At 38.5% G+C, this 25871-nt stretch overlaps 1 protein-coding gene and 1 pseudogene across 1 annotated transcript in view; one reads left to right on the forward strand and one right to left on the reverse strand.

The window, feature by feature from the left end:
- The window catches only part of TENM1 (teneurin transmembrane protein 1), a 1381582-nt gene that overhangs the window by 686982 nt on the left and 668729 nt on the right, over window positions 1–25871 (reverse strand). The gene's annotated exons all lie outside the window — the stretch shown is intronic.
- LOC139438139 (NEDD4-like E3 ubiquitin-protein ligase WWP1) lies at window positions 18276–21852 on the forward strand (annotated as a pseudogene).

Below are 25871 nucleotides of genomic sequence, written 5' to 3' on the forward strand. Positions count from 1 at the left end.
CACATAAGCAGTCCATATTGACAAAAGAAGAAATTGATGATCTTAACAAACCAATCACAAGAAGAGAGATAGAATCAGTTATTAAAAATCTCCCAACTAAGAAGAGCCCAGGGCCAGATGGCTTCACAGGTGAATTCTACAAAACATTCCGGAAAGAACTGACACCAATCCTGCTGAAACTCTTTCAAAACATCGAAACAGAAAGAACATTACCCAATTCCTTCTATGATGCCAACATTACCCTAGTACCAAAGACAAACAAAGACATCACAAGAAAGGAAAATTACAGACCAATTTCTCTAATGAACCTAGACGCAAAAATACTTAACAAAATACTTGCTAATCGTATTCAACAACACATTAAACGTATTATACACCACGACCAAGTGGGATTCATCCCAGGTATGCAATGATGGTTCAACATAAGAAAATCAATCAACGTAATACACCATATAAACAGATTGAAGGAAAAAAAATCACATGATTATATCTATTGATGCAGAAAAAGCATTTGACAAAATACAGCACCCTTTCTTGATAAAAACACTCCAAAAGATTGGAATACAAGGAAATTTTTTGAACATGATAAAGAGTATATATGAAAAACCTAAAGCCAATATTGTTTACAATGGAGAAATCCTAGACTCCTTCCCTCTAAACTCAGGAACAAGACAAGGATGCCCACTGTCTCCGCTCCTATTTAACATTGTCTTAGAAGTACTTGCTCGAGCACTAAGGCAAGAACCAGAAATAAAAGGCATTCAAATTGGAAAGGAAGAAGTCAAAATTTCATTATTTGCAGATGACATGATCCTATACATAAAAAACCCTGAGAGATCTACAACAAAGATTCTAGAACTCATAAATGAGTTTAGTAAAGTCGCAGGTTATAAGATCAGTGCGCAAAAATCAGTAGCATTTCTGTACACCAATAATGAGCAAGATCAGGAGGAAATCAAGAAACAAATACCATTCACAATAGTAAATAAAAAAATCAAATACTTAGGAATAAATTTAACTAAAGAGGTAAAGAACTTATACAATGAGAACTATACAAGATTGTTCAAGGAAATCAAAGAAGACCTAAATAAATGGAAGACTATTCCTTGTTCATGGATAGGAAGACTGAACATTATTAAGATGTCTATCCTACCAAAACTGATATACACATTCAATGCAATCCCAATAAAAATCAACACAGCCTTCTTTAAGGAACTAGAAAAACTAACTATGAAATTTATTTGGAAAGTAAAGAGACCCCGAATAGCCAAAGACATACTGAAAAAGAAAAACGAAATTGGAGGAATCACACTACCTGAGTTCAAAACATACTATAAAGCTACGGTGGTGAAAACAGCATGGTATTGGCATAAGGAGAGACACATAGACCAATGGAATCGAATTGAAAGCTCTGATATAGAACCTCACTTATACAGCCACATAATATTCGATAAAGTCACCAAACCCTCTCAATTGGGAGAGAGTGGCCTATTCAACAAATGGTGTCTGCAGAACTGGATAGCCATATGTAGAAGAATGAAAGAGGATTACCATCTCAAACCTTATACAAAGATCAACTCAAGATGGATCAAAGACCTAAATATAAGAGCCAAGACCATAAAAACCTTAGAAAGCAGTGTAGGGAAACACCTACAGGACCTTGTAATAGGAAATGGATTTATGAATATCTCACCAAAAGCACGAGCAGCAAAAGAATTAATAGATAAATGGGACTTCCTCAAAATTAAAGCCTTCTGCACCTCAAAGGAGTTTTTCAAGAAAGTAAAAAGGGAGCCCACATAGTGGGAGAAAATATTTGGCAATCATATATCTGATAAGAAACTTATAACTTGCATATATAAAGAACTCCTATATCTTGAAAATAAAAAGATAAACAACCCATTTAAAAAATGGGAAAAAGACTTAAACAGACACTTCTCCAAAGAAGAAATACAAATGGCAAGAAAGCACATGAAAAAATGTTCCAAATCTCTAGCTATCAGGGAAATGCAAATCAAAACTACAATGAGATACCATCTTACACCCATAAGATTGGCAGCTATGAAAAAAACAGAAGAATACAAGTGCTGGAGAGGATGTGAAGGAAAGGGAACACTCATCCACTGCTGGTGGGAATGCAGAAGGATCCAACCATTCTGGAGAACAGTATGGCGGTTTCTCAAAAAACTAGCCATAGATTTGCCATATGACCCAGCAATACCACTGCTGGGTATATACCCAGCAGAACTGAAAACAAGGACACAAACCGATATATGTACACCAATGTTCATAGCAGCATTGTTCACTATTGCCAAAAGTTGGAATCAACCCAAATGCCCATCAACAGATGAGTGGATCAATAAAATGTGGTATATACACACAATGGAATACTACTCGGCTGTAAGAACAAACACACTACAAACACATGTGATAACATGGATGAATCTTGAGAACCTTATGTTGAGTGAAGCAACCCAGACATTGAAGGACAAATACTACATGACCTCAATGATATGAAATAACCAAGCTGCCCTAGATAGCAAGAGACTGAACGATAGGCTTACAGGAAACCGGAGGGTGGAGGAAGGATATGAGCCGATGTCTGCAGGGGTGGAATTTAAGACGAGATGGTGGTAAGTATGAACACAAAGAAGAGATAAAAGGGGGGCAAGGGGTTGCCTTTGGTTGGGGCTTTACGGGTTTGAGGGTGGCTGGGGAGGGACGGATGGGTAACGTTGCCCAAAAGTTGGGGGAGGGAGGGGTAGCATACGAACACAGGAGAGGGTCAGGAGTTGGTGGAGAGTAAAATGCCGAGAAAATCATATCAAAATAAAATAAAGAGGTTTACCTGTTTAGAATGCTCGGAGGGGAGGGTCTGATGCAGGACGGGCTCCTGGGGAATGTCTAAATGCTCATTCTTCCAGAGTGGGTGACACCATGGGGTAGAATCCCAAGTAGTGAGAGTGGGGGTAGACCCACATCCTGGGGAGGACTAATGCCATCAAATAGAGGGAACTGTATCCCTCGAGAGAAAGGGTGGCTCCCAGGGCATTGGGGCAGTTGAGCAAGTTAGGCCCTGAACACTATTCCATCTATCTCTGGAAATGGCTCCTCAGGAAACGGAGGTTGGCTGTCACTGTGGGCACCAAGGTGGAAGGGAAAATGGACGTTAAATGTGTGGAACCAAAGTAAATGGGGGGTAAGAGAGGAGTTTCTTGAGAGTACACAAGGATGGATATAAAACATGTAATATTACACCATAACATATAGGAGATAACAGACTGATAATGTAAACCATAATGTAAAACATAGGATAACTAAAAATGTAAAGAACTGTGTATCCTAAAGTATGCACCATAATGTAAGCACAGATGTTACCTTGTTAGAAAGCTAATGTCTCAGACTCTGTACATCACTTTAAGTAAATATGATATGAATAGGGCGTAAGAGTATCACTGTGGAAGGGAAAAGGTTTTCTGGTGGATGTGTGGGAGTGCTGTATATTATATATATGCATTGCTGTGGTCTAGGACTCCTGTGAAGAAAAGCTGAATAATTAGGGGGGGAAAAAAAAAAAAAAAAAAAGATAGGATGTGGAAATTTTTCAAGTCAACATTCTTTATCTAAGTTCTTTATCTAACTTTATCCAAGTTCTTTATCTATCCTTTAAACCCATCGCTATATGCCATTCCCTAGTAAGGGACCATGACATTATATTGGGCTTCAAATTTCGGGGAGTTCTGGATCACAGAGTGTTTCAACAATGGCAATGGAGGGATACTGGTATGGGATACCAGTGACAGGTGATATATGGCTGACAGGGAGCTGTACAGAACATATGTCCAGGGTGCATGGTAATGTTTGGATATACTCATAGTGGCAACAATTAAAAACCACAGCAGGGGGGGTACTGGGTTCCTGGCCAGTGGTGCTCTGTCGTGGTCCCTAGGGGAGCAGCGACAGTCTCCCAGGTACAGCGGTGGGGACCAGGAGGGAGTGAGGGTTCAACAGTGAGCCCCTGATGCTAATGACTATGCTTCTGAGCTGATAAACCTAAAATAAGAACAAGGCCTAGAGCAACATTGTGCCTGGGAATTTCCTCCTGTCAGCCTTCATGTTACTCAAATGTGGCCAGTCTCGAAGCCAAACTCAGCATGTAAATGCAATGCCTTCCCCCCAGCTTGGGACATGACACCCGGGGATGAGCCTCCCTGGCAACGAGGGACCACTATCAACTACCAACTGATGATGCAACTGGAAAAGGACCTTATATGGAAGGTTCAATGCGGATCAGCAGAATATCCATGTCTACATAAAATAACATGACTTTAAAATGCTGTTTGACCTAAAGTAAGGGGGAAATGGAAAGGAGAAATGAGTTTATATGGCTACGAGTTTCTAAAAAAGAGTCTGGAGGCTGGCAGAAGGATTGCCCTCATGCACAACTGAGCAGAGTCTGAGAGACAGATAAAGCAGATACAACCCCCAGATATTGGTTCCTTTGAAGGCTAAAGAGACCCATGGGAGTTATGGTCATGGCCGATGGGGTTAACTACCAGGGCAGATGGCCCCTCTTTGGAATTGGTGTTTATGTGTGATGAATCTGGACTCAGATGGGATCTCCCTTCATAAGACTTTCATGCTAATGTGCTGGAGGTGCAGTTAATTTTGGGGTTTAAGATATATTTAGGGGATTTGAATCTCTGGACTGACAATGTGATAGCCAGGTCCTGAGCCTCAACAGACTCCAGCACCTACAATCTGATTTATTGGACTTACCACACTCAGCTAAGATGGAGTTGAAGAAGGACAACCACCACACCATGGAGCCTAGAGTGATTACAACTGAAAATGGGAGGATTGCATCCAGCATCCATGTGGAATCTGAGCCTCCTCTTGACATAGAGGTGCAATGGACACAACCAATCCAATGTCCACATAGAAGAGGTGGCATTGGAATGGGAAAAGTGGACATGGTGGACAATGGGTATGGGGAAAGGCAGGAGGAGATGAGAGGTGGAGGCATCTTTGGGACATGGTGCTGCCCTGGATGGTGCTTCAGAGGTAATCACCGGACATTGTAAATCCTCACAGGGCCCACTGGATGGAATGGAGAAGAGTATGGGCCATGATGTGGACCATTGTCTATGAGGTGCAGAGGTGCCCAAAGATGTACTTACCAAATCCAATGGATGTGTCATGATGATGGGAACGAGTGTTGTTGGGGGGGGAGAAGGGGGGTGGGGGGGGTGGGGTTGAATGGGACCTCACATATATATTTTTAATGTAATATTATTACAAAGTCAATAAAAATAAAATAAAAAAAATAAAATAAAATAAAAAAAAGTAAAAATGGGTGAAGAACTACTTTTACATTAATAACATTGAACGTGAATGGAATAATTGCCCACTCAAAAGACACCGACTGGCAGAGTGGCTAAGAAAATATGAGCCATCCATATGTTGTCTAAAAGAGACTAACATTATACCTAAAGATACAAATAGACTAGAAATGAACGGCTGGAAAATGTTATTCAATGTAAGCAGTAAACAAACAAACAAACAAAAGCTGGAGTAGCTATACATTTATTGGATGAAATAAACTTCAAAAGCAAAGCTGTTATTAGAGACAAAGAAGGAAATTATATATTAATAAGAGGGTAATTCACCAGGAAGAAAGAAAAATCAAATATATATGCACCTAACCAGAGTGACCCAAAACAGCAGGATATGCATTACTCTCAAGTGCTTATGGATCTTTCTCCAGGATAGACCATATGTTGGATCACAAAACTGTTCTTAATAAATTTTAAAATGATTGATATTATACAAGGCACTTTCTCTGATCTTAATAGAATGCAGATAGAAATTAACAACAGAGAGAAAAATGGAAAATTCATAAATGTATGAAGATTAAACAATGCCCTCTTAAATAATCAGTGGGTCAAAAAAGAAATTGTGATAAATCAGTAAATATCTTGAGATGAATGAAAATGAGATCACAAAATATGAAAATTTCTGGGATGCAGTGAAGGCAGTGCTGAGATGGAATGTATAGTCCCCAATGCATACATTAAAAAGAAAAAAGAGCTATAATCAATTACTTAACTACACAGATGGAAGAATTAGAAAAACTACAGCAGATGATTCCAAAAGCAAGTATAAGGAACAAAAAAAAAAAAAAAAAAACAGAGCAGAGATATATCAAATTGAGAAAAAAACAATAGAATTAATAACACCAAAAGTTGGTTCTTCAAGAAGATCAACAAAATTAAACCCTAGCTAGACTCACAAAGAAAAAGGAGAATATCAAAATAAATAAAATCAGAAGTGAAAGTGATGACATTAATACAGAGTCCACAGAAATAAAGAGATCATAAAATGATACTATGAATAACTGTATGCCAGCAAAGTAAACAACATAGATTAAATGACAAATTTCTAGGAACATATGAACAACATACACTGACCCTAGAAGCAATGGAAAACAACAATCTAATCACAAGAGATTGAAAGAGTCATCAAAAACCTCTCCAAAATGAAAATTCCTGAACCAGATGCCTTCACAGATGAACACCACCAAGCTTTCAAAGAATATTTAATGCCAATGTTACCCAATCCCTTCCAAAATATTGATCAGAGAGGGAACACTACCACATTAATTCTATGACGCCAACAGCACCCTAATACCAAAGCTAGATAAAGATATTATAAAAAAAGAAAATTACAGACCCATTTCCCTAATATAGAAGCAAAAATTCTCAACAAAATTTTCACTAATCAAATCTCACAACAAATTAAAAGAATTATTCATCATGATCAAGTGGCATGCAAGGATGGTTCAACACAAGTAAATCAATCAGTGTTGCGGTCACCCCTCGGGCTGAAGTGTGGTTTGCTGGCCTGACGGGGGAGCAGCCGCGGCAGGCCAAACCGCCCACCCCATAATAGGGTGGCTGGTCGGACTCACCGCCACCCCTGAAGGGAGCTCGGCATGGGCGCAGAGTGCCCTCGGGTCTCCCCTTCTCGGCAGCCATGCTTCCGCGGCCGCCCCTCCTCCCAGATGGCGCCACACGATGCCTGTGGGGCGGCACCCTTCTTCTTCTTTCTCCCTGCGCAGGCACAGGGCGGAAAATTCCAGCCTGCCCTTTTCCCCTCCCCCGACAGCAACAGCCAGGCGTGGGCGGAAAAATCCAGTCTGCCCTCTTCCCTTCCCCCGACAGCAGCAACAGCCAGGCGTGGGTGGGAAACTCAAGTCTGCCCTCCATCCCAGCAACAGCAGCCACCAATCCCTAAACCCTGCCCCTTCCCCCAGCAACAGCGACAGCCAATCCCTAACCACCACCCCTCCCCTGTCCAGTACCGCCCACTGACCTTTCGCCGGCAACCAATCAGAACAGGGCATGGCTTCGACCAATCAGCCTTCCCCAGCCCCTATAAAACTGTTGCCTCTCCCTCAATAAAGTTGGACTTGCGTGTTTACCTTGTCTCCGCGGTAGTTCTTCTGCCGTGCGCCCTCCAGTCCTGAGAGCCCCCGACAAGGGCCTGGCCTCCCTTGTCCCCAGTTTGTCGCCTGCTTCTCCGGGCGACCCCTTCGTCGCCTGCTTCTCCGGGCGACCCCTTCGTCACCGGCTTCGCCGGGCGACCCCGTCAGCCGAACCGCACAACCCCTGTGAGACCGATCCCTCGTCTGCTGCCAGAACGACCCCTCGTCCCAAGTGGGACCGACCCCTCGTCCCAAGCGGGACCGACCCCTCGTCCAGAGCTGGACTGACCCCTCATCCGCAGCCAGACCCCACCTCTACCGACCGAGCAAGCCGCCGCAAGTGTAATACTTCATATTAATTAAATGAAAAAGAATAATCACACGATCATCTCAACTGATGCAGAAAAGGCATTTAACAAAATACAGCATCCTTTCTTGATAAAAACACTCTGAAAGATAGGAATTCAATGAAAATTTCTTAGCATGATAAAGGGCATATATGAAAAACATACAGCTAGCATTGTACTCAATGGTGAAAGATTGAAAGCTTTCCCTCTGAGATCAGGGAGAAGACTAAGGATGCACACTGTCAACACTGTTGCTCAATATAGTGCTACAGGTTCTAGCTAGAGCAATAAGGCAAGAAAAAGAAATAAAAAGATGTCCTAATTGGAAAAGAAGTAAAACCTTCTTTATTAGCAGATGATATGATCTTATACCTAGAAAGTCCTGAAAAAATCTACAACAAAGCTACTAGACCTAATAAATTAGTTCAGCAGAGTGGCAGGATGCAAGACTAACACATAACATCAGTAGTGTCTCTATACACTGGTAATGAGCAATCTGAGGAAGGAGTCAAGAAAAAAATTATATTTACAATAACAACTAAAAGATTAAAATATTTAGGAATAAATTTAACCACTATTTAATGCTAAGGGTAAGCAGTAGGGTGGTATGAGATATTTTCTTTTGGGCTAAGGAAAACATCCAAATATTGACTGAGGTGGTAACTACACAAGTCTGTGATGAAAGTGAGAGCTTCTGAGTGCACACTTCAGATCAACTGTACAAAGCATGGGATTGTATAACCCAGAGAACCATTTGGTAGATAATGGATTCTGTTTAACAATACAAATATGTGAACATTCTCTCATGAAGTATAACAAATGTATAATATTAACACATAGCATTAATAATAAGGGGTGTATGGAAAAATATTCCAAATATATGCTATGGATCATAATTAGTAGAAATATTCTGATGACATTCTTTTATATTCTGTAACACATGTTCCATAACAATGCAAGGTGTTGGTGGAGGGGTGATGTATGGGAATTCTGCACATTATGCATGATGGTTTTGTAAGTTTATAACATCTCTAATAATAAAGTACTATAATAAAAAAGAGAGAGAAAACATGTTCACTATCATTTGATATTCAGAATTTTCTAATATATGTTATATCACTCCTTACGCCCACATTAGTATTTCTATAGGAGAGTACACATTTGCATGGAAGGTCAGTATATTTGTGATTACACAGGAAAATATGCTCCCATTTCCCCTTCTTTGATTCCTATCTTTGTTTCCAGATCCTATACAACGGTCTTTTGTTGTTAATACCTGGACCTCTGTCCCAGCTCCCATAGAACACTTACTTCAAAAACTTTGTTTTCCTCTTCTTATTTCTCTCTATCTGCTCCTTCCACTCCTCATTCACATACCCACTATCAGTCTGACCACAATGCTTTATCTCTATATTATAAGTACCATAAAGTCATGATCCATTTTGAAGAAGGAATATATCTTCCTTGGATGTTTCTACCAGTTGCCTATCTAAGCCCTAGAAAATTTATAAAGATTCAAAATCCTGTACAACCACTTAAATATTCTATTTCAGCTCTTTCTTTGCTTGCCTGCTGATCTGCCCTTTTCATAAAAGTAGACAGTTCTCTAATTTGTGGATTTTGCATAATACTTGGGGTTGTCTCACATCTTAGAATAAGAATGAAAGCATGTTACATTTGGTAGAGCCCTTGGTAATAATCAAATATTACACTTTAAAGGTGATGAAATTGAGGTTCTGAGAAATGCAGTGACTTGCTTAATAAAAGCATACTATCATCTTTTGGTTAGCTATTAGTTTATCTTGGCTTACTCCTACTGCTTTGGCTTTCTTAGTTTGGTTCTTGACTGTCACTCTCACAGTTTGCTTTGCATCCTTTACCTATATCTTGATTTGGAATCTTATTCTAATGATTCTAATTTGTTCATCATGATTTCTGAGGATAGTCAGGCTGTTCACTTGTCACAACCTGGTACAATCTAGATCCTAGTCTGAGCTCTGGGTTCTGCCATCCAACTATGACACATAGATCCTATTTTTCTCTATCATTCCCTGATCAGTTGTTTCAGTGACATAGGTCTCTATAAAATAAAGAAATAAAAACTTACTTTAAGGAAATCATGTCTAAGGAGGTGAATATGCCTCCTTCAGCATAGAAAACAAAGACAGAAATGTTCTCTGCATGGTGAAAATAGTGAAATGTAAAATGAGTTAGGGTCAAATCATAAGAATGCTGCCATTAAACAAATCATCATATTACCACCCATTCAGGAATCTTAAACAATTACATCTGAGTGAATGTGACATGGCCCTCCTTCATGTACAATATGTTTGTGGACTTATGGGACGATAAAAAGGAATTACTGAAATTCACAATGATGATGGCAGTGGAGAAATACTATTTTAATTATAGTTTAAATAAGGGGAAAAAACAGGGAGCAATAGTTTTGCAACATTGCAGAGATGGATGTTAACAGTGGTTTACTTAGGTGTTAAAAACCAAAATTGCATTGCTAAATATTTTTTTTATTTTACAGATACATATTGGAAAAATTATGATCCTTAATCTTATTCACAAAAAGAAAATGGCTTGTTTATACTTAAAGAAAATGAGATCAAGCAGTCTAAAATGTAAGTAAAGAGACTTCAAACATATCCCCTAGGAATACCTACTCAATCAAACTTGTGTAGAAGAGCAGTTTTCTAATTACTAATAGAGAGATTCTTCCCACAACTGGGCGTTTTGGCTTAGTAAAGGCACAAGCAATTAACCTGTGTGCTTAAGCAGAGAAAAGACCATGGAAAAAAGAAATGTGCACCACATCAGTAGGCTCCAAAATAAATTTCATTTTCCCCTGTAATCATAGAGTTGCAGAGACATTTTTAGAATTTGGCTGCATTTTAATATGTTTGGAAGTTATATGGAAGAAAAGGAAAGCAAAACCTTTATATTCACAGGGAATATCTGACTTTGTCTGTTATTAGGGCATGAACCTAAGTTTTCTGTCATCTGTTTTACTTTTAAAAACAGAAATTAAAGAAAAAGATTGGAAAGAATTAGAATACCATAAACAAAGTGAAAAGACAAGCCACAGACTGAGAGAAGATAATTTCACTGTATATAACTGACAAAAGATCAGTATCCAGAAAAAAATATATGTCATGGCTACTAATAGATTACAAAAACACAAACTGCTCAAAAGAAAAGAAAAGGACATAATGAGAAAGTTCACAGAGGAAGAAACCAAAACAGCCAGTAACTATGAAAAGGTATTCAACCCCATCAGTAATTCAGGATAGTACAAATTAAAACAGCAATATTCTGTTTCACACTGTCAGTAGACTAGCAAAAATACAAACAACGCCAATAACACCAAGTATAGGTGTTGATATGGGGAAACAGTAATAGCTGTATATTTCTTGTGGGCTATGGGTGGGAGGCTCTTTGTCTCTTCAGAGATAACCTTAACCTAGGCTGTCTGTCCTGACTTGTGGGTGTGGAACGGTAAGAGGCTGCAGTCCTGCCCTTGGTGACCATGGCAATGACTCCAGTCCCAGGAAACAGTTTAGCAATGCAAACTCTATAGACTTTGAATATTCAGGGGAAATGCAAACCAAATGTGCTAAAAGCTTATCTAGAATGTATGAAGTCCATGCTAAAAGCTTACCTAGGATGTGGAAGATATATGCTAATTCAAGCCTATTGAGATCTGAAACAAAAGAACCATTTGGCCTTTCCTCTCTGTATAAAAGGGACTCAAAAATCTCGTTGGGGGCTCGGGATTGAAACAGTAAGCTCTCGAGTCCGGCCGGCGGTCAATAAACCATTTTTCCTTCTCAAAATCATTCCTGAGTCCTGGCATCTCTATACACAAATAATTGAACCTCTCTCAAATTCTACAACAGTAAAAGCACTCATTTGGAAGGCAACCTGGGAATACCTAGTAAATATGAAAATGAAAACACAATTCTACTTCTAGGTATCTATCCCAGAGAAATCCTTTTATGTGTGTACCAAGAGATAGGCAAAAGGAAGTTCATGGAAGCCCTGTTCCTAGTGGCAAAATATTTAGATAATGTCGACCTCAACTAGCAGACAAAATGAATAAACTGTGGTTTATGCATACAATGGGCTATTGCATAACATTATCTTTTACTGTCTGTATCAACATGGGAAAATCTAAAATAAAGTTGATTTTAAAAATCAAGTTGCAAAGCATGTACAATTTTTATGCAAATTTTAGGGGCAAAAACAATTTTAGTAATTTTTAGTAGTAGGTACTTACATATATCATAAAATTATTAAAACATACCTGGGATAATATAAAATAACTCAAACTTTAGGAGAATGGTTAACTCTGGGAAGGAAAAGAGGGTTTGAAGCTTTAATAGATTCTTTAACATTTTGTTCTCTTTTTAGAAAAAAGGAGAGCTACAAAGTAATTAAGGCAATATGCCAACATATGTTTAATATTAGTTGTGGGCACATAAATAACATATTTTCTGCATTTTTGGAATGATTAAAATGTTTTGTACTGAAAAGAAAGTCTGTGTGTGTATTTAGAAATGACCAGGGACAGGAAATGGAGTGCCTCAGTTTACAAAACGGTGGTGAAAAGCTGCTGATTAGCCATAAGTAGCAGCATCAGTTCTAATTATTCAATGAAAATATTTATCAGCTAGTTGGAAAATGGCATCATAGTCAAAACAGGGAAAATTAATAAAACATTATCTTTACAGCACTTTTTCTAAGTGAAGTACTTCAATAGTCATTTTAGGCATGGAAGTATAAAAAGTCTTTTAAGAATTTTGGGCAAGTCCTTCAGATGCAATCCATTCTATTAAGTGACTGGAACTTATCTCTTTGATACATCACAAGTAAAGGAGATCTTGCTGTTTTTAGTTCTGCTTATAATAAATGCTTGATGGCTTCACAGCCGAGTGACAGGAATGGATAGAATACAGGATTGGAGCCTTGAGAATTCAATCTCTGGCAATGATCTCTTATAAGTTGGACATGTGGCTTCACCTCTCTGGACTTCCGTTCTTCCATATTTCAAATAAGGATAATGTCGACCAGGAGATACTACTTAAAATATTTTTCTTTTCCTGGATATCACCATTAGATAAATGCAAGGTGCTGTACTATATAACCTAATGACAGTGATGTCATTGGAACCTATAGAATGAGATTCCTTTATAGGAAAAAACCACTTTTAGCAAAGTTCTTTCTGTAGTCCCATCAAATAAACCCTCTTAGGAGAGGCTTAAGATGGATCCACTTCACAATGAATACTTTGAGAGCATTCTATGATTATAATCTATTTATTAAATTTCTAGGTTAGTCATTACATATCTCTGAACATTAGTTAATTATTTTCCAGTGAGGCTTAGTAATAAACAGAAGCATGAAAAAATTCAGACAGTTCTTTAACTCCCAGTAAGACTGCTCAGGTATCTTCATATGGGTATAAATTATGTTAGAAGGTTAACTTTAGAAATAGCTTCAAGACTAACTTCTAGAGTGCACATCTGCAAGAATTATACAAAAACAGGGGCTGCTATAATAGCTTAAAAACCACATGAATCTTCTAATGAACATGGTACATCTGGTTTCTGCACCTTAGGTTAACCAGATCCTGCTGAAAATGTGTGCTTATCAGCACTCAACTGCCTATTTGACCACCTCAAAAGAGTCTCTAGGTGCTATTAATAATTACTAGTAGAATTTGCCAAAAAGAGAGCAAGGAGCTAGAGATATAGTCTATAAACTTACTTAGGCAGCTATGTTACAGCAAAATTGTACGCCATTTGTCTTTAACATTTCATTTCTATTTCTCTAGTAGAATAAGAATGACGTTAGACTAATATAGCCTGTGCATAAATTCAAAATTGTTTCCAAGTGTACCTAGTCTTTAGAAATCCAAATAAGTAATATAGGCCCTACAGTCTTTGAATGTTCAGAAAGCATGTAAGACTGAATGTGTATTCAAGGCTGCATCCAGATGGAATTTGGAGGGGATTTTAATTCAAGCTCACCTGAAATGTGGAGGATATGCTAAATTCAAGTTCACCTGAATTGTGGAGGATATGCTAATTCAAGCTCACCTGAAATGTGGGGGGGCACTTTAATTGAAAACCTATCTAGTACTCAGACAAACACTTAACTAACAAGGAAAGTCTTGTTTTTTTTCAAAAGGGCACCATTTAACTCCCAACCCTTATATCTTTTTTGTATAAAAGGGAACCCAAAATTCGATTTGGGGCTCGGTTTTTATTAGGACAGGAGTCCGTCGAGTCCGGCTGGTTGAAATAAATCAACTTCCTTCTCAGAGTTTTCGTGTCCTGGCCTTCAATACCGCGTACACCCGACTTCTCTACAACAAGACTATGATTTGCTGTGCTTATTTCAAAGCTGTTTACAGGGTTCTGTTGATAAAACCAGGGACATTGTTACCATGGCTATTTCCATGCCTAAAACTACCTCAGAAGGCTTTGCATCTGTGGGTTTAAAGAATGAAACAATGCCATGTAACTAGATACTTTTTAGCAAAATGACAGGCAACAAAAATAGTCAGAAACTAATAAGCAGTCTCAAAAAATTAACCTCGGTTGGAAAAAGTATTTTTCTCCATGCCTTTCTCCCTCAGTGGAAAAATGTACAAGCTTAGAGAAACATTATTTTTGTCCTTTGGGTTACAGAAAGAAATGGAAAACTGGGGAGAAAACAGTTAACCAACAGAATTTAAACTAAAACTAAATCCAGCCACAATATTTAGAGAGCAAGGACTCCTGCAAAGGCAAAAAGACTTCCTTGGCACTCAACATGTTGATGTGGGCTATGGGTGGGAGGCTGTTCATTCCTTTGTGTCCTGACTTGTGGGTGTGGGACAGTGAAAGGCTGCAGTCCTGCCCTTGGTGACTATGGCAATGACTTCATTCCTGGGAGGCAATTTAGCTATGCAAACTCTATATACATACCAGTCAGTCCAGGGAAACTCTGATGGTGGTGATGGCGAAGCTTAAGGGAACTTGGACTTGGCCTCAAATGGGAAATATAACAGCCTGTGCATAAATTCAAAATCATCTAATTCTGTATCCAAGTGTGCCTAGTCTCTAGGAATCCCGTTAAGTGATAAGGGTTTGAATGTTCAGAAAGGATGTAAGACTGAATGTGTATTCAAAGTTGCATCCAGACTGAATGTGGGCAAGATGCTAATTCAAACTCACCTGAAATGTGGGTGATATGTTAATGCAAAACCTACCTGGTAGACAGGCAAAGACTTAACTTACAAAGAAAGTAGTTTTCTTTGATAAAAACACCATTTGACTGCCCGTCCTGTATAAAAGGAACTTGAAAATCTTGTTGGAGGCTCGGGTTTGAAACAGAAAGCTCCTGTGTCCAGCCGGCCGTCAATAAATCATTTTTCCTTCTCAAAGTCATTCCTGAATCCTGGCCTTTCTATACTCAAATAATTGAACCTCTCTCAACTTCTACAACAATGTGTCTCCCATTTTTAGGAAAGAGATAAAACTCAGCCCAGAGGAGTACCGATCATGAACAATTGCTTTGCAATATTTCCAGCAGCCTGGGGCTTCTCATAGCTCTGCATGCAAAGCATAGGTTGTGACCCATCTTGGCTAGCAAGTGAGTCATCTGGCTGCCTCTATCTCAAAGGGACAGGGAAAAAAAAGAATGAATTTGGAGGGCTTCGATGGACATGGAATCAACATGCCACCTACTGGCCTTTTTACCTATAATCAAAACCCACTATGTCTTTATCATTTCAAGTGCTCTCAAACTACCTCTCTACTTATTGATAAGGAAGGAGTCTGGTCCAGCATCCTCTTGAGGGAAATATGCCCTGCTGGGGATCATATATACTCATGATGATCTGTAAACAAAGCATCTGAGACATGTCGAGAACATACTGAATAGCATTGCCTCTCATGCATAATTGTGTTAGGCTGGTTTATTCATGGTCTCTTTTTCAATAGCAAGTTATATTTGCCATTGAACCATTGGACTCTAGAAAGTCAATTTGGTTCCCTAGAAATATTCCTAAATTTACAGTAATTAAACTCATATTTGTAGTGTTGTTAGTGCTGGGGTGTAGGCAAAATCATGATACAGGTGTTTACATTCACCCCCCTCCATTTTCCTTATTGTTTCTAATGCTTCTTCCTTACTACCCCGGCATTTCAGTGCTCTCAGGCTATTGCCTAGAACTCCATAGTATCATGACGAAATGCCTAGTGCACATTCTGATGCAAAGTATGTGCTCAGTGAATATTTGTTGAATAAATAAGTGAATGAAGGAAAAACTCCTTGGCAATGAATTCCTCAGGGCTCTGCAAAATTCCTGAAGATATCAGATAAATTCTGAAACAATCAAGGCTAGTATACAAATGTCACCCATGTTTACACACAAGCTGCAGATTGCTTTGCTGATGCTCTATTTATGAAAAGGGAACTAAGTTGGAAGTTTGGTGCCAATCATTCTGATATTATTTCCAGGCTAATTATGACGTATACTTAGTCTGAAGGTCAGAGTACAAAGGATACTGTTTCTTTCAAAAAGAAACCCAATATTGTTTTCTTTTTCTTGAGTTCATTCAACTACACAGAACTCCTTGACACCATTACTGTGAGTCATTCTATTCGGGTTCCCTTGGATCAAATGATGCCATTTCCTTCACATTCTGCATAACCCTACCTCTTCTTTCAAATCCCAGGTTCTTTCATCAAGCATGACATATCTGCAATAGTAAAGGCTTGAACAGTAGTTATGAAGTCACTCAGTGACTTTAGTTGTTTTCACCTTGTCAAAATTCAAATGTAGCACATGCAAGAAGGCTTCTGTCCTGATTGTAGACTAGGCATTCCTATGGACCACCAGCTGTGTTAGAATTAGATAACCAACACTTGCTAACACCTACGATAAACAAATATAACTTGTTCCCTTTAAGTATTGTTTCACTCTCAAAATGAGAAATTTTTTCTCCGAGCTACATTTTCTTCCAGTCTTCTAGGGAGGTGCCAACTTCATTAACATTACTGGAGCAACTTTGCCAAGCATTCTCTTCATCTGCAACCCCTTGTTCTTACTGTTATTTGCACCTCCTTCAATGCTTAAGAGTCTAATAAATGTGCTGTTTGCCACATCATTCAGTTCATATATTAACTACAGATGATTCTTGTTGCCTCATCACTCTCCCTGCCCCATCACCTCATTTCAGAGATCTGTTCCTCACCTTACAACTCCTCCTTAATATCCTTCAGCTAATTTGAACACTGCATGAGCCTCATGGAAATTAAACAATTTATTTTTCACATAATGTTTCATAAAATTTTGCAGCAGTCCTTTGGGAGGAAATGCAGATCTTTTGAGCACTTGTAGTAATAATTGTTGTTTTAGAGGAGGGATCCAAACTTGATTCTGTTTCTTCTTTATAAATCAATATAATTAATGAAGCAGATCTTGGCTGGGTTTCCCTACTTCCTAAGTTGAACCAATTGGTGCTAGTAGCTTCATTCACTGAGATGTCTACTTTCTGTAGTGTTTTCCTTTTGTTTGGTTGTTATTTAACTTCCTTGAAGATTTGTATTTTGCATTCTTCTCCTCCTGGGGTGCCACAGGAGTACAATGGAGCAGGCGCATTGAATGATTCACTATCTTTAGCAGCCAAAGTGGAATCATGAATACCATGGACTTCCCCACTTCCTTGTTCCATTCACAGGGGAAACCACATTTGCCCAAGTGTCTTTCCTTGCCTTTCTTTCTAGATATAAAATTTATGGAACAGACTTATCTTTCTCTAGTTCAGTGCTCTAAGGAATTCTTGACATAGGCAAAGCCTCTCCTTTAATGCTGTATCTAGTTTTTTTGCCATTGGATCTTCTAGCTAAGTAGAAAGCAATTTGCAAGTGCATAAAAACAAAGAAATATTTTACTATTTATGGTACACAAATTACTGTAGCATGTATTCCAGGTTATCATTTCCAAATATCAAATTACTCAATTCCAGAATCTTTTGCTGCATCAAATTATTAAGAAAAAGTTCTCCTGCAACATTCCCTTTGGTAGTCCCAGCAGCAGTCTCTAAGACTTGAAAGATTGTGTGGTTGACTGGGGTCATAGTGGTGGAGGGGGGTTGATAATATTTTGTGCTATATTTTGAGTGCTTCCAGTAAAATACTGCATACACTCTGATAGCTAATGATAGTGAATAATTTTAACCACAGTCCTTTCCACAGAATTAAAATTTCATGTTGAAAAATTATGTCACTGGCTGTGGAACTTTGGTAAACATGAATAAAAGTTGTACTAGAGTGGCAGGGTAGGGGTGGAGACTGGATTCGATTTTGGTGAATCCTACTCATCTTTGTATCCCCAGTGTCTAGCACAGTTGCTGTACATAGTTTAAGCTGAATTTTGGGACATGGCCACTGCTTCACCAATGTCAGAAATTAGTAATAACCACACTGGAAGTTTACAGATACAGGTAATTGTTACTAGTGCCAAACTGACAAGAAAAAAGACTGGTTTGGAACAGCAATATATGCAGAAGCAGTTGTGGATAGAGAAATTAAGAAAATAGCAAAATCCAGTTGTAGCTCTTCTAATACAAAATGGGATGAACAGCTAACTAAATGTGACTCCACAGTTGAAACTGTAATTTAGAGTTTGGAGTCATCATACTTTAAAAGCAGATGGCTTATTAGGAAGAGCAGCAATAGATTTGAAACAAGCTCTATTAATCTACAACAGAAAATTGGAAAGAGTGAAATAATTATTAAAATTTTCCTTGGAAAACAAAATGGCATAGTGCAAACTGGTGAACTGATGGTTTTGCTTGATGGATTGGTGGTTGAGCAAGAAAATCTAACAAGCTGCAGCTCATGTCCAACCATAGAAATACAGCAAAATGGTGATGCCTTATGTGAAAATGGAGATCCTTCAGCAAGGACAACTACCAGGTTGGCTGTTGAAGGTAATAATGGGATAGAAAACCATGTACCTCCAAATACTCTAAGCCAAGACTCATGTGGTTCATATGTAGTTAATGGGGACAGCACACCTTCATCTTCTTCTCAGGTTGCTACCAGAACCAAAAATACACCAGCTCCAAAACCACTCATATCTGAGCCTGCCAAATGACTGTCAATGGCAAGTCATCCTCAGCTGCACCAGTTGATAATGCATTGACCATAGGGACTGCAGTAGTTTCTGAGGAGGCAGCCTTGTCTACAGACTGCACTAGTACTTATGTCGAAGATTCTCTAGTTTCATAAATACTGCCTTCCTCAGAAAACAATGAATGTATTCCTTCTACCAGTACAGCAATGGATTCTAATTCTGTAAATACTTCTGTTTCTGAAGCTGCCAAATTAAGACAACCAGATAGGTGTGTGGAACCTATACAGCAACGTCTGGAAATGTCAACACAGAAACTTTGCCATCAGGGTGGGACCAGAGAAAAGATCCTCATGGTAAAGCCTAGTATGTAGACCATAACACCACAACAACCACATGAGAGAGACCATGGATTTTACCTCTCTGTTGGAAAAGAAAAGTTGATGATTGTGGAAGAGTTTATTATGTGGACTATAACACCAGACCTACAATTTGGCAGCAGCCTACCATGGAATCTGTCCAAAACTTTGAACAGTGGCAGTCTCAGTGGAACCAATTACAGGAAACTATGCAACAGTTCAACCAAATATACCTTTATCTGGTCTCAATGTTAGTTGCAGAAAATGATCCATATGAGCCTTTGCCACCAGTTTGGGAAAAGAGTGGATTTTACAGACAGTGTTTACTTTGTGAATCATAACACAAAAACAACTCAATTTGGAAAATCCAAGAACTCAAGGCCTACAAAATGAAGACCCCCTGTCAGAAGGCTGGGTAATTAGTTATACTCAAGAAGTTGTTAGGTACTTTGCTGATCATTAACACAAGTAAAACAGCATGCAAAGGTCTTTGAAATGGGAAATCATCTGTAAGGAAAGGTGGTCCACAAATGGCTTATGAATGCAACTCTAGATTGAAACTTGCTCATTTCTGTTATTTTTGCCAGTCTTATGTACTACTCAATGATGGTGAAGATCCAAATATCCTAGAAGACATTGTTCTAAGATTCATTCCAATAGATTATGGCATTAAAACCATTTGACTTGAGGAGACGATTATGTGTAATATTTAGAGAAGAAGGACTTGATTATGGTAATCTAACAAAAGAATGGTTTTTATGACTTTCACATGAAATTTTGAAACCAATATATTGCTTATTTGTGTATGATGGTATAATAGTCAGGATTCTCTATGGAAATAGAACCAACAGGTGATATCTGTAAATCATATAAGATTTTATAAAATTCCCTCATGTGACCTTAAGGATGCACAAATCCAAATTCCACAGGGCAGGCTGCAAACCAGGGTTCCAGTGAAACTCCTTGATGAGTTCCCAGGACAAGTTGGCTGTCCAAAGTGGAAATGTGAGTTTTCTATCTGAATGCTGAAATAACGTCTCTTTTTAAGGCCTTCAGTTGACTGGATAAAACTTCAATCATTGCTGATGGTAATCTCCTTGGTTGATTATAGATGTAATCAGCCACCTATGCAATCCAAATCCATGAAATGCCCTTGTATTATAATTAGTCCAGTATTTGCTTGACCAAATAACTGGGCATAATTACCTGCCCAAATTGAGACATTAGCCTAACCATTATAGCTGGCAAGAAGAACTACTGCCTGCAGATAAATCCAGTATCAACCATTAACTCAGATCATCTTTCATACTGTTGCTTCATTGGTTGCTTTATCACTGTTACTTTTTCAGATAAAGTTTATCCACACTGGTTTCTCTTTACCATTTTACAACCATATGCTAAGTAAAAAACTTATTCTTAAGGATTTGTAATCCATTGATTCTAAATTTTATAATTCCTTAAATGGATAAGAGACAATAATATTGAAGAATGTGGATTAGAAATGTATTTTCTGTTGACGTGGAGATTTTGGGTTATTTCAAATATCTGACATTGGGATGTTCTAATATCCTGATGTCTGAAGAGAACAAAGATGAATATATTGGTTTAATGGTGTTTTTTTGGTTTTGGTTTTAAAGATTTATTTATTTTATTTATTCTCCCCCCCCCCCCCCCCCCCGCCGGTTGTCTGTTCTCTGTGTCTATTTACTGCGTCTTCTTCTTTGTACGCTTCTTTCGTTGTCAGCGACAGGGAATCTGTGTTTCTTTTGGTTGCTGTGTCAGCTCTCCGTGTGTGTGGCGCCATTCTTGAGCAGGCTGCACTTTCTTTCATGCTGGGCAGCTCTCCTTATAGGGTGCACTCCTTGCGTGGGGGGCTCCCCTACGCGGGGGACACCCCTGCATGGCAGGGCACTCCTTGCCTGCATCAGCACTGTGCGTGGGCCAGCTCCACACGGGTCAAGGAGGCTTGGGTTTGAACCGTGGACCTCCCATGTGGTAGACGGACACCCTAACCACTGGGCCAAGTCTGCTTCCCTAGTGGTGTTTTTGTCGAGGAGTATAAGAACAGACCAAAACTTTCCTGGGTGGTTTTAATGAAGTTGGTACCCTTCAATGGCTGCTGTACTTTGATGAAAACGAATTGGAGGTTATGCTATATGGCATGCAAGAGGTTGACTTGACAGATTGGCAGAAAATAGTTTTTCTCCATTGTACAAAAAAGAGCAAGCAAACAGTTTGATTGTGGCAGTCTGTGAAAAAGGAAGATAATGAAAAAAGAATGCAACTTTTGCAGTTTGTCATAAGACCTGCCATTTACCTCTAGGAGCATTTGCTGAGCTCTTGGGAAGTAATGGGCCTCAAAAATTTTGCATTGAAAGAGTTGGCAAAGACACCTGGTTACCAAGAGCCTGCACGTGTTTTAATCATTTGAATCTACCATCATATAAGATTTATAAATAACTGAAGGAAAAGCTTCTTTTTGCAATAGAAGAGTCAGAGGGCTTTCAAGAAGAATTAATGTGACTTCTCTGTCTTGGAGGAGCTCTTGCATTTAAACATCCCAGCCAAGAAAAATTGCACAGATAGTGTATATAGCTGTTCATTCTGTATGGTGAATTTTCTGAAACTCTTAAGGTATCTTTTCCATTCTCCCACATAAATATGTAAAATAATTCATCCTTTTCTACTTTATTTGTTGTTCCTTTGAAGTGACTGACGAGGAAAAAGTTCATCCTTAAATTTTGAATCAAGCACGGTATTTTATTAAAATAATTATTATATATCTATATAAGCATATCTGATCATGACTCTATAGTTTTATAGAGATCTGATTGTATTAAATATGATAGCTATACATTAAAAAATATCTGGATATGCTTTACCTTGTTTTTATTATCCTGGGGAAAAGGTGCAAATTACTCCATGTTCTTTTCCCTTACACAACATCTGGGGGTATTTAGTTGCATGGCTGTTCAGGAAAGTATTAAGGGCTTAGGTCAAATCTTATTTTGAATATGTTAAGAAATGCTACTGACTTTCCTGAAGACAGGTGTTAGAAACTGTCAGCTTGTTTTAAATAAACTAAATAGTTGAAAATGTTCTCTCTTTGCTATATTAGTAATACAGAGTTTGTATTCACCAAATGCAGTGAATGGGACACAGTGATGAAAGAGGTTATTGATGTGGGAGGAGTGGGGGGTGGGGGTGATGGGAAGTGGGGTATGTGTGAACCTCTTATATATTTTAATGTAACTTGTTTTTGTGATTTATGTATCTTTAAAAAAAAGAGACAATTTATTACTAAAAAATAAATAAATAAAATAAAACTAAAAAAGGAATAAAAGAAAGAAACAACAACAAAGTAATGAATGAAACTTAACTTGCATAAAAGTCTTATACTAGAACTGATACCATATAGTATACTATAAAAATTGGAAAGAATTCATCAAGCAGCATAGAGGTTTGTTTACATGTTACTTTGTGATGCTGGCATTTGTGGAATTAAAAACAATCAGGGGGAGTGGATATGACTCAAGCAGTTGTGTGCCTGTTTCCCACATGTGAGGTCCTGGGCTCAGTCCCTGGTGCATCCTAAAAACAAAAACAAAGCAACAAGCAAACAAATGAAAACACCAACTCAGGGGACCCAATGTGATTCAGAGGTTGAGCACTAGCTTCCCACATAGGAGCGATCCCAGTTTCAATTCCCAGCAGCAGTACCTCAAAAAAAAAAAAAATCAGGGATTTCTGTACTCTTGTTTTATAATAAATTGATGCCATTTGATACTTAGGAACAAAACCACACAAAAAGTTGTACTGGAAGTGAAATTTGTTCTTCACTTGACCCCTAGAATGAAGTATCTAATATTGGTGGTGTATTTTTAAGGAAGTATCTAAAATTGATTTGATGCAGATGTGTATTTTAATATATTTATATTGCATTCTCTCTCCGTAAAATTCCTGACCCCCTCCCCATTGTTTCTTAAAATGAGGTCTGTGGACCACCTGCCTCAGAATCACCTATGCATGTTTTCATTTTATTTTATTTTTTTAAAGATTTATTTATTTATTTAATTCCCCCTCCCTCCCCCGGTTGTCTGTTCTCTATGTCTATTTGCTGCGTCTTGTTTCTTTGTCCGCTTCTCTTGTTGTCAACAGCAAGGGAAGTGTGGGCGGCGCCATTCCTGGGCAGGCTGCACTTTCTTTCCCGCTGGGCGGCTCTCCTTACGGGCGCACTCCTTGCACATGGGGCTCCCCTACGTGGGGGACACCCCTGCGTGGCAGGGCACTCCTTGCACACATCAGCACTGCGCATAGGCCAGCTCCACACTGGTCAAGGAGGCCCGGAGTTTGAACCGCGGACCTCCCATGTGGTAGACAGACGCCCTAACCACCCGTGGTCAAGTCCGTTTCCCGGCATGTTTTTAAAATTGTAGATTCATGGACCCATCAAAAGTCTGTTAATTTACAATCTCTGGGCCTGTGACTTAGGAATCCACATGTGTAATAATCCCAGGTAACTAATAGGCCCATATTTCCTTAGAGAACAACTGCATCTTTTTTTTTCTTTTTCTCTTTCATTATTATTATTATTATTATTTAAAAAGCTTTAGATTACATAAATGTTACATCAAAAATTCAGGGGATTCCTATATATGTCACCCCCTCCACCTCCCCCAATTTCCCTATTAACAGTATATTTCATTATTGTGGTACATTTGTTATAATTCATAAACACATAGTGAAGCATTGCTACTAACCACGGTCTATAGTTTACATTACAGTTTATACTTTGCACCACACAATTTTTTAGGTTTTGACAAAATGTATAATGGCCTATATCCATCATTGAAATGTCATCCAGAACAATTCCAATGTCCAAAATATGTCCCATGTTATACCTATTCTTTCCCCTCCCTCCCCTCAGAACCTCTGGTGACTACTGCCTTTATATCAATGTTACAAGTTCTTCCACTGCTAGAATAATAATAAGCCTACTTCAGTACATTGTTGCATTCCCCACTTATGTTTGTTCATTCCTTAATTTTGAGGATTTGGGGATGGTGTGCCCACACTGCTTCTGGTTAAGAGGGGGTTTAGATCCTATGGGGCAGATGGGTAGAACTGTCTTGCTTACAATTGTAGATACTCTCTGCTTTTTGGGATGCGTGTTGTCCATCATTATCCAGTTGTTAGTTGTCCTGGGTGATTCCATTGAATTGCAGGGTAGGTGTTGGCTGCAACTCTACTGAAATTCAGGGCTCAGCTGACTTATGAACAGTTGGAAGATTTAAGTCTCTGAGACACATATTTAACAGGTATAGTGGTAATTATAGGTTCACAGAAAAGGGACATAATAACCATGAGTAGGAAAATTATAAATGAGTCCAACTCTGATACATTGGGGGAGGATAGGTTATCATATATTCCAAATTAAGGCCTACAGACAGTGTGCCAAATTCTTGGGGGTTGTCTGCCCTGCCTATAGTGTCTAGATGTCTCTAGAGCCCTCAGGAGCACCCCTTCTTAGGCACTGTTTACTGCAGCAACTATTGCATCTTTGTGGGTGGGTTAAAAATACAAGAACCCCAAGAAAATATATTAACTTTTTAAAATTAAATTTTCTCTTAGTAAAAAAAAGCCATTTAGATTAATTTTGGACCTGAGGTTCTGAAAGAATAATGCCATATCAAGGAAATAAAAGGTAGTTCAGTTTGAATGTTTCATGATTTAACTAAGGATGTTGAAGGCACAAAACTAGCACATATTCAGCATTATTCCTGGTCTACTACACGTCAAAATTTAATGTGCATCCAAACATTTGCTTCAGAAGATCTTAGGTGGGCCCAAGAGTCTGCTTTTCTAACATAGTTACAGATGATACAGATGTATTGCTAGTCTGTGGACCACATTTTGAGTAACAAGGTCCTAGATAATCTAAGAGTACTTATACTCTTGGCATAAGTAAGTTTTCATATATACTTAAATATACAATATCAATAACATTTTCTGCAAACAATAAGATGAATTAATATTTTATATTTAAAGCATCACATAAGTCCTTTGGTGGTGTATTTCTCTGAAGCAAGTAACCTAGAGAGGCAAACTGTGCTTTGAACAACCTGAGTGATAAAAGAAATAGAAGACAGACATGGGTCCTTAGTGTGAAGCAAGGAAGACGTATTGGGGCTTAAAACTTTTTTATAGCTGATATTGGATGTGTATGCAAGAGAGTAGGTAATTCCTGGAGCAGATTTAGATCTAAAAGATGAACAGGCGTCTGGCATTCTGGGAATGGAATGAATAAATGGAATGAAAAGAAAGAGGGGAGTAGAATTTTCCAGGCATCCTAGATTATGAAAAAGCTTAGAGGTGATAAAGTTTTGCATGAAGTTCACTTGATCAGTTATAGCATACACAGAAATTATTTTTAATTCATTTGTCCCAAAGGAAAGAGTAATATGGGATTTCAGGTCTTGTGACAATATTAAAAATATATTTGGAGATGAGGGTGGGTAGTTTGAAGGAGGTTAGAAAAATAT

Source organism: Dasypus novemcinctus, chromosome X (genome assembly GCF_030445035.2).
Source record: "Dasypus novemcinctus isolate mDasNov1 chromosome X, mDasNov1.1.hap2, whole genome shotgun sequence".
In the NCBI taxonomy this organism is placed as follows: domain Eukaryota; kingdom Metazoa; phylum Chordata; class Mammalia; order Cingulata; family Dasypodidae; genus Dasypus; species Dasypus novemcinctus.